Here is an 11,099-nt window from a genome sequence, read left to right on the forward strand (position 1 = left end):
TGCAGGGATAAACTCCAAGATATGTCCTGGTACCTCTTAGGAGCTCTTTTCAAAATTTCCGACGAGCAGCCCCATCCATTTTTTATGTGGGAGTCCTCCCGCCGGGTACTGTGCGGGACTCAGACAAAAGGCAAAATACGCAAAAAGCAAAAAGGCAGGATTTTAAGTTGCTGGCGTGAAAGGCAATAGCAAAAACCACCAAATCCCACCTGCAATTGGCGCGATAACAGGAGCGTGAAATGCGTACAGCTCTATATGTTACGCTGCTTGCGAAATATTGACTAGAGAGTAACCAATACTTTTACTTCTCAGCACTTTCAAGACGTGGCTGAGATCTAAGAAAACTACATTAAACTAGCTACAAAATAGTGCTCGTTTGAAGAGGAAGCATTGGAATAACGTGCGAATTACAGCAATTCTCAAACTTATTATATAACTGAGTAAAAATTACTTCTGAGAGCAGGCCAATTTATCGTCAATCTTGAATTTGCTCTGCAGCTCAAATTTCACAGTCATATAATAAATGAGGAAGTTGAGAAATTAAGGCTTTACACTATTCGTGATATTTACAAATTCTTGCAAATTGCACTCGACTAAAGGCCAGTGTAATTTTGAGACAATTTTCAAGTATCACTCGTAGTTTAAATCCTTAATTGCAGTCGCATTAATACGATTTCCTAATTTGCTTTGAACATCGTGCTCGTGGCCTCTTGTCCCTTTTCTCAAGTTGCATTAGGGGATGGCCTTTACCTGGGCTTTCCAAGTCACAATTTTTGGTGCATGATAGAACATACAAATAAATTCCATATTGCCATGCGTCTGTTCAGTATTTGATGAAAAATGACGTCAAAATGTGGTTAGAACAAAAAAACTGGCACATGAGTCAATGACGTGATCTATGCATCTGTTCTTTAATTCATCATAAGTAAGAACCAATCCAATGCGAGAAAAACTCGACATCATGTATCTTCAGGAATCAAATGACTTCAAATTTACTTTTTAATTCAAAATGGGCGCCACGTTACAAAATACATATTTTATTCGTCATCTCATTTGCAGGCTCCTGTGATTTTAACGAGAATTTATGAAATACTTCGCTTATCTAGGAAGACAAATAAAACGTAATGCGTGAGAAAGCCAAGGGATAATCATCATTACAAATGTATACACAAATAAAGTCCATTACTGCTTATCAACTTTTCGTGTGCAAAAACTTTACTGGCCATCTTCTCGCAGAAATTAAATATTCAAGCAAGAACATTGGCTTCACGAAGAATTCCTAACACCAACATGGAAAGTAAAACGGAGTACACTGGAACGTAGTTGGCGAAAAACGAGACAAACAATAGACAGGGAAATTTACACGCAACAGTGTGTAATAGTTCACAGGTTTGTCCGTGCGTCCAAAGCAAGCTATTACACAGATCTTATCGCCGAACTTGAGTCCAAACCAAGGGAATTGTTTGGTATCCTAGAAGCCTTGCTTAAGAGCAGAACTGAAAAGGTTCACGCGCCCTGTAAATCTTCAGTAGATGTTGCAAATAAATTCGCCGATTATTTGAGCATAAGATTAGCACAATAAGAGAAGATCTTGATTCCCGGAGAGTAAACCTACAAGATCCTTTCCCTGATTCGAGAGCCTCGAACACTGTAAGATTTTATTCCGCCAGTTCACACCTGTCACTTAGACGCAGTTGGAGAAGTTTGAATTGATGAGACGGTACCACCAAGGTTGCACACTTTTACTGTCATAAGCGTATCGGAGTCCTTACAATTGGTTAATCGAGACGTTGAAATGACAAGTTATAATATGGTTCGAAATCTGGAGAAGTAATTGTAGTACCAAATGTTAGAGATTGTTGCCTGAATTCAACTGAAACATAATCAAAAATAGCTACCCATTGGTCCGTCCTATAGTCTTCATTCAATAGCAAAATGAAACCAATTACAATTCGTGACGTAATGTCTGACGTTATTAACTATACAGATTATCGATTCTTATTTAAGCGATCCACTCCGCTCGCCGAATTAAAAGTTGAGAATGAAGCAATTAGCAGTGCATAAATATCTTAACAGTTCAGTTCCTCCACGGGAACGAAAACTACCAGTTTGAGGACTGATCGATCAACGGTGACATTTCCATGTCCTCTGTAATGTTTAATGGGTTCTCCTGGTCTCAGGTTCTTGCACTGAAGTTCTACCTTCCTAACCTTTCCATCTTTTCCTGGAAATATCTTAGTTACTTTCGCTAAGCTCCACTGTCCTTTGACCAACTTTGAATCAGCGATGAGAACAATATCTCCTTCCTTTGCGTTTCTTGCTGAGGTATGCCACTTCTGTCTGACAATTAGACTTGGGAAATAATCAGTGGTGCAATTTATCCAGAAGCTATTTATTATTCCTTCTACAAATTCAAATCTGTGACGTAGACTTGAGGTTTCCTTAAATGGTCCACTTGGAATTCTGGGACTTCATTTTCCAAGTGGTAAGTCATTTGGTCATAGATAAGTTTCATCATCTGGCGACGTAGGGTGACGACCTATTGGTCTTTCATTTACCAAATTGGCAACTTCAAAACAGACTGTTTGTAATTCTGACAATGTTAGAATGTTGTCGCCAATCGTCAGTTTCAATGTTCGTTTAATTGTTTCAATAAGAGCCTCTGAAATACCATTTTGCCATGGTGTGTTTGCAGGAGTACATTTCCACTGAAATCCTTCCGCCATACCAAATGCTTCCAACTCCTTTTAATTCCAACTCTTTGTTGCATTTAGGAGCTCACTGCTTGCAGCTACTAATTGAGGGCCATTATCCGAGTAGAGCTTCGCCGGATATCATCGTAAAGATAGAAATCTTCTCAGTACCATAAGGAATTTCTCTGTACTATAATCAGATGCGATGTCTATGTATACAGCTCTGGACGCTAGACAGTTGAAAATGACTCCATATATGTTTTGCCAAAAGTTCGCTTTTTCACTTCATCTCGGATCTTAAACGATCTGAATAAATCGATGGCAGTAGAGTTTCACGAGGGGGCTGGCCTTAAGCGCTCTTCTGGAAGTTGTCCCATTCACTTGTTTTCATTTCTATCTTTCTACATGTAATTCACTGAGACTTTATTGACTTAACCAGCTTGTAAAGTTTAACGATCCAATATTTACCGCGGACCTTGCTGGCTGCTGCCGATACTCCAAGATGTCCCATGCCGTGTACATATTCAGTATAGAGGCGAGAAATGTGATGCCTGCAGGGCAGTAATATAATTTCGCACTTATTATAGCCCATTTCAAGCCAGTTCTGTACGCGATGTCCAACAACATGTATACCATCTTCTCGTTTTCGTGGACATAAACGTTTGTATCCTCCTTTCTTGATGTCATTTTCCATTTCGATTTGCGCTTCCACGATCCAAAATTTCTCAGCGTTTAAAATATCGTCATTGATTAAAGGTTCTGCGACATTTTTAAATATTACTTTGGTTTTTCTCTTATACATTGCTAAATTCTTGCGGTAACTTTGAACAATTTCTTATAATTAAGATAATTTTGTATGGCAATACGTGTAGCGAGATTATCACTCTTGGCAGTGTATTGTTGCTTGACAGTATTTGCGGTTCCTTTTTTAATGGTTTCTGGCAATTGCTGCTCAGTGATGTCTTGACTGATAGGCCATTCACTTTCAGGCTTCCTAAGGAATTCATGTCCTTTCTGCCATACACTATCCATTCCAATATCCTTCGGACTTTTACCCCGTGTAAGCCAATCCGCTATATTGTATTCTCCTGGGATCCAATACCAATCAGTGACGTTTGTTCCTTCTTGTATTTCTCCTACTCGAGTAGCAGCAAAGGTATTGAATCCATAAATTTCCTTTTGTATCATCGCGTGAAAAATCTGTGAATCGACTAATGATAGATGCGTTGAAAATTGTATCTGCATTTAGTCATTATAGTTTTCTTTAATCTTTTGTTAAGGATAGCGTCACAAAGCTCTATTTTGATCTATGGACATCCTTTTCAGTAGCGCTAAACGATTTTTGGAAAGTGGTAGTTAGCTGTCATATTTTCCATTCCTTAATCTCCAACGAACATATGCACATGTAACGTAAGCGTCTGTAGATCCCTCCGCTAAATATTACCAATAGTGGGTCTTCCCCAGAAATATCCGCCTTACCACTTCTTTTATTTTTGAAGTAATTCATTTCGGTAAGATCTTCAAAGAATTTTGTCCAGCGACGTTTATATACTTCGGGAATAGGTTCATCCCATTCAAGTTGAGTTTCTTTGATCAATAGTTCTCCCATCAATATTTTTGCACAAACTGTGAAAGGTCTAGCGAGTCCTAAAGGATCATAGATGCTGTTGACTTGTGATAATATTGCTCTCTTGGTTACTTGTTCTGGTATTGAAGAGGAAATATTCTCGGATTGGGTATGTTGTTGTTTCTTTCTCTTGTTCCTCTTTAGTACGAAGTTTAGCTTCACTTTGAAGTGGAATTCGTCATGACTGGGACTCCTCGTGATGCCTAGTACTTTCTCAGTTGGTGTTGGCATGATTTCTTCATCACTAGTTATTGAATCTCTGGAGTAAATCCACTCTTTCATTTTAAATCCGCCTTTGTCGAGAATTTCTTCTATTTGTTTTGTAACCTTTAGAGAAATTTCTTTGTCGTCTATACTGTCTATAATATCATCCATGAGCTATTCTCTTTGATTATTTTTGTAGCTTCAGGAAACTCATTTTGCCCAAATTCTGCTGTTTTCCTCATTGCTATGGTCGCCATTGCGCCCGATGGCTTGTCGCCAAATGACACTCGTTGTATGACGTACGTATCTGGGTGTTTCATTACATCCATGTTTCTCCATAAAAATCGATGGGTGTGTTGATCTATTTCCTTTGTATGTACGGTATGGTACATTTTTCGCACATCTCTAATGAGGGCAACTTCGTTTTCTCTAAAATTAATCTAATAAGTATTCCCAGACGATTGATTAATAAATCAGGTCCCTTGGCCCAATATTCATTTAGAACATGCTCCATGTAGTTTGCACTCCTATTAAAAACAATGCGCATGGGTGTTGTCTTAGAATCTGGCGTTAACACTTTTTTTTAACATGTATTGTAAAGCGCTATTGGACATCGCTGGAAATGGCGCTATATAAATACTGCATTATTATTATTATTATCATTATTATTATTGTTATTACTATTATTATTATACAGTGTACTTAAGGATTCAAAGACTAAATTACCTCACCAATAAAGTGAACTATCCTGTTCTGCATTTGCCATGATTCTGAGAAGCTGAAAGGCCATTTCATACATAATATTCCTCACTCACTTCAATCTCGTTCCTAAAGCCTTCGTTACCCTTGTCCATTGTTTTTCCCTTCCGCCGGACGAGATTGCACTCACTTGTGGGAGGAGGATTGTGTGAACAGTCCAAAGGGCGTCTACGTAGGACGTTAGTCTCGTTAATGTTACTTACATTTCTCGGACAAAAGCAAAGACATTCCTTATTCTTCCGTGGATTATAAGTCGTAGTCCTGTATGCAACAGAAAACCTTTTCTAATTCTATAACCCCGGCACGTGGCTAGATGAAACAAATTTTGTCACGTGCGACGAATCTTGAGTAAACTTATTTTGCATACGAAAAGTGTTGTGACTTGCCAGTGCAAATTATGAAAAAAGCGCGGGTATTTGCTTGAACTGCAAAGAATATAATTTGGTCAATGACTAGGTTACACCTAACGGGAACATTTTATCCATTTGTCTTCACAAAGGCAGGTAACGAAACAAGGGCTAAAAGTCAACGAAACGAAGGCGAATTGTTTCGTTTGTAGGACAATATCTAATTATGCAATTATGCAAGGGAGGTGCTGCATGAGAGAGGCGGAGGAAGATGAATGCAGCTTCTTCCTTTTTCCTTAAATTCTTCGTTTCTCCCCTTTCCATCTTACCTTCAAAAAGCATGACACTAGACCCATAATTTTCTGCGCTATCCAGTAGAAACCCGCGTGTAAGAAATGAACCCACATTTTTTAACGTCTAACAAAATAGCTTCTTGTAACTTGTGTGGGGTAGACATTGGCAATTTAGGCTAAGCAGTTTCTTAATTAGCCTTTTGATTTCTATGAAGGAGATATAGTAGTTACAAATAAACTTGGGTTTGGTCCTCAAATATACAGTATTTAGTCACAATTGTATAATATGTTTCCTTAAAATATAAATTTGCAATCTCATGATCATAGTCACACTCCTTGGTTAAAATGTTTATCGCAATTTAGCTGTAGCCCACATAAAAGAACCTGCTCAATCTTGCTTGGCTAAACAGGTTCTTATATTTTTGGGTCATGATTAAACGGCACATTTTTGCTGGCAGGTTCTCAAACCACTACGTTCTTGCATGCGGATATTTACCGTATATCACCGCCTGGACCCTTTTATAGGAAATGGTCGGTACTTGAAATCATAAGAGGATAATCTAACAGACGTCGACTCTGTATCGTAAAATTTCAGATTCATATTGCTGAAGTTCAGATATTGATAAGAAAACCTCATTTGGAAGGATCTTATGATCTAGATCAAAGTTACATGAACAAGGATTTTGTTGTGCTTCAATAATAGTTGGTAATGAATCGTCCAGCTTAATCGCGAGAATTGTTACGGAATCTACCTAAAGTAGATATACCATAGTATATTAGTAGATATTGAAACATATATCCCTGCCACAGGAGCGTATACTTTGCATGTATAAGCTTTACAGCTATTTTCGCAATAAACTATTTTAACGTAAACTATTTAAATCAGCCAACTCGACCTAAATGTCACCAAAGGGCAGGGTTGGTTATTTCTTAGCGGCATTACAGCACGAGGCCTCCGTGTCCTTCTCTGCGATACCGCTAAATAAATAGTCACGAAGTGGTTACAATAACGCGAATTCATATTTTGAGATGACGTTCTCGTTGCTGTCGGTTCGTCGTTGCTTGTGTTCTTTACTGATTTCGGGAAACAGTCACACCAAGAAGTGTTTGCTGCGTCCCATTTGTTCCCGCCATATGGGCCGGAAGTAGAATTTAATGTGTAGTACTTGTAATAGCCCACTTTCGATATATTAACATTCAGTCCTAAACAATAGGCATCATCTCGAGGCTCATATAAATCCTTGTACTTATTCCACAGAGCCTAGAGATGATGCCTTTTGTTTAGGACTGAATTTTAATATGTCGAAATTTAGCTATTTTAATGTGTTCTGCGCATGCAATTTTAATCAGCCAATGAAATTCGGAAATCGAAAATGCTGTATTTTCGTAGCCTGCGTAGCTGGCGGTATTGTAGGCGCGCGGAGAAAATCATTTCCCAATGAATTAAAGGAGTTAGGACAATGTGCGAGGCGCGGAGAAAATCATTTCCCAATGAATTAAAGGAGTTAGGACAATGTGCGAGTCATGCGAGCCATGGCTGCGAGTCATTCGAGCCAACATGGCGAGCCATGTGAGTCACACAAGTATTGAAAGCTAACCGTTTTAAAATGGGTGCTTAGACTTAATAACTGCTTATCAGCGCTATTTGAAATGGGTGCTTAGACTTAAATTAAAGAACAGCAACACAGCCATCCATAAAGCTGTGTCGCCTATTGTCGTTGACGAATCACTTACAGTGGAGTCATGGACTGGGAAGAGGTAAGTTGTGTTGCTATTTTCTTTCTACTTCAGCTCAATAAATATGACAGTTTACCCGATAAAACTTCAAAAACCCTAATCTTCTTTGTCAGGAACAAGACTGCAAGGAAATCTGCTAACGTTAATTGTGTGTTTCGAGACGCACGTGGCAAACTGTCAATATTTCGATCAATGTGCAACGATGGTGAGTAAGCGTATGACTGTTTAAAAAATGGTTTCATATGCTCTGTTTTCATTTTTGCCTTCAAATAATTGGAAGTTTACATGTACATGTATCTGCTGTTTCTGTCATGCATAATTAGATCTGTTTAATAGTTTAATAGTTGAACATCTCAGTTCTATATCTTTGTTTCCAAGTTGATAAGCAAGACTCTATGCAAACCTTTCTTTTTGTATGAACAAAATTACACCAGCTTTTTATGTTAATCTGCTGTATTTTTTGCAGGCATAAGAATCTGTGATTTCAAGCTTAAGTAGTTCATCTGTATTATGATTTTTGCATACGGCCATAAAGTGAATTCTTTTGTTGTCATGTTCATTTGAAGGAACTCCATTGTCGGCCCTAACCGGTACTGCAGACAAGGATACAGAAAAGACTGTTATTGGTTAACTGATCATGAAGAACCCAGTCAAACTTTTTGTGAGTCCCAACAGAGTAAATTTAAGGCTCCGAGTCCACAAGGTCCCTTGGTCAAGTATGTTGAGGCATCTTGATTGGCTTGTAGATATGATCAAGCATTATGGGAACGACAGTATATTCTATTGCAAGTGTCATGAACTCTATGATGATGACACTAGGAGAGGCTGTTTCAACAGTTCACTGTCCATGAGCAGGCAGGGTCCTCATGCCCCTGCACAGTACATATGTGTACACCATAAATGCCGGTGTATAAGCCGCATGTGTAGATCAGTCGCACCCCCCCAAAAAATAAAGTGCACATGAAAAAATATTTACCGCTAAACTTGGGGTGTGCCTCATTTCTGGCTGAGGGTTTTTATGAAACAAAGTTTTAGAATCTTGATATGGCTAGCTGATTGTATGCAGAAACGAGAGATTCATTGCTTTGTCTGCTATCAGTAGCTCCCACATACGTCAGTTATAGATTTCACAGCTTTCCTCGCCAACCCAAATCGTGATTCTTGTTTTAAATTTAAATACGAAAAAAGCTTGTAAACGTCTCAGATAAACCACAGAACTAAAACAAGTCTGCAAAGAGAGATCCTTAAATACATCAAACCATAACTGGTTGAGGAGACAGAATTTGCTGCTAAGCATTTTTGTCTGCTGTAAAGAACCTTTCCCTGCTGCCCCATCAAAGATTTTTTTCAGGAAGTGTCTCTTTATACTTTTTCATGGCATCTTAAAAAAATACAGTATATACAGTGTTGTTATACTTCAATGATGCATGTAGTGATTCCTCTTAATCACTGATCATTTCTATTACAACTAAAGTGTGTGAGGTGTAAACTCATAAATTTGGATCTCTTCACTTACAAACGTCAATAATAGCTTTCTCAGGCATTTTCTGCATGGATTACAATAGTTAAAGTGACAGCATTTAGCATTTTTACGAGGAGTCAAATCACTTGTCAATCGTTTACATATACAACTTTCGGTATGAGCACGTGTTTTCCAAATCATTTGCTTCACCATTTGCTCTAAAACTTCATTATTCTTCATTAAAGGTTTACCAATTTTTTCACAGGATTATAGCATTTAAGCCAAATTGAATATCCTCGTCTCACAAATTGACTCGAAGGTGTGAAAATACAGATAAACCGTTCCTCATTAAAAAAGACAATAAGGCATCAAATCAAATGTTATTCGCTTAAAGTTAACGCTTACCTTTTTACTTGAGTTGTTGTAAGCATTTCCTTGCCTGGACCAGGATTTAAAGAGTAAAACTACCCAAAAAATCGTCACCATGCACGAAAGTGAGAGAAGCGCCCAAAATCTGTAAGAGCTGGACTGGTTACCACTGACTGCTGACCAAAAGGAAAAGGGCTCACTAGTTTCAAGTCCGGTCTCTCATGTGTTATTCAAGATAGCGGAGGATGACAATCTTTCCACGGATCCAATATAAATGGGCAAGATTTGAAAGATACTGGAGTTCATTGAAAGGATTAAGTACATGACTTGGAGTGTGTAATTTAATTTATCTTTAGGTATATAGCTATCCTCATGCATGACGTTGCTAAGCATTGCGCTCCCTCCAAAATTACTGATCTTTTCATTCGTTATGATTTTATACACTCTCATTATACTAGATTTTCAGCTGTTGGTAATTTTCACGTCCAAGGATCTAAAACTAATCAACACTTATTATCCTTTTCAAGAACTGGGACAAGAATTTGGAACAAAATTCCTCCTAAGCTACGCAAGTTGAGTAAAGGACTTTTTAAGCAAAAATTGCTCAAATTACTCTTAAAGGTTTTAGAGATTGAGGAGGTCTATGTTGATGTTAGGGCGATTACTTCTTCTCGTCTTTCTTCTTTACTGATCTAGCTTACTTATTTGTTTATTATTAGTGTTTATTGTTGCTCTCACTGTCACAACTATATTGTTAATAATTTCAATTAATTAAAATAATCAATTAATTTTGATTCAATTTTAATAAGTCTTGGTAAATGATTGTCAAAATCAAAATTTATCGTTAATTGTTACCCACCTCGAATAGCTAAATGCTGACTGTGGGTAACAAATATTGTACAGTTGTTGTTGTTTATCTATTAATAAATGGAAATTGATATTGAAATTGAGATAATTGGCCGTTAAACCATAACATCATCGTCTTTTGCAAGACACCATCAAGGCCATTTTAAAGAATGTTACCTCAAAGACAGTTCAATTGAGTCCACAGAGTTTGGGTAAGGTCATTGGTCACTATTACAGACACTGTTACCCTAAATTGCAGTCAATGTCTGTAATCTTGAAGACTTGAATCCTAAGGACTGGAGGGCCGGCCTTTTTTTGACCTTCAGATTTCTTGCATTCAAATACAGACTGTATTTACTCACATGAAAAATTATTCCAGCATCAAGCTCATTATCAATCTAATGAATTAAATGAACGCACTCGAGAGACTCATTACTCCTCTCGATTCTTAATAGCTACAACTCGATACTTGATGCTCGATTCTCAAGAGACTCGAGAATTGAGTCGAATATCGAGACTCGCGAGACACTGCTAAGTTACATTTGCCTGGTACTGTAGCTGAGAGGTATATAAACAGGGGATGGGTGTAATGCATTGCATGTTGTACAGCTCTATGATTTATAGTATTGCGATTCAAAGTCCCTTTCGCTAACATTTTGCGATGCCAATATAAGGCGGTATTGTTGGATTAAAATTTCCCATTGGGAGAAAATATATTCTTTGTATTAGGCCCTACCGCTACAAGACCCTGCCAATACAGAA

This window comes from Montipora foliosa, chromosome 10, assembly GCF_036669935.1.
Source record: "Montipora foliosa isolate CH-2021 chromosome 10, ASM3666993v2, whole genome shotgun sequence".
Lineage (NCBI taxonomy): Eukaryota > Metazoa > Cnidaria > Anthozoa > Scleractinia > Acroporidae > Montipora > Montipora foliosa.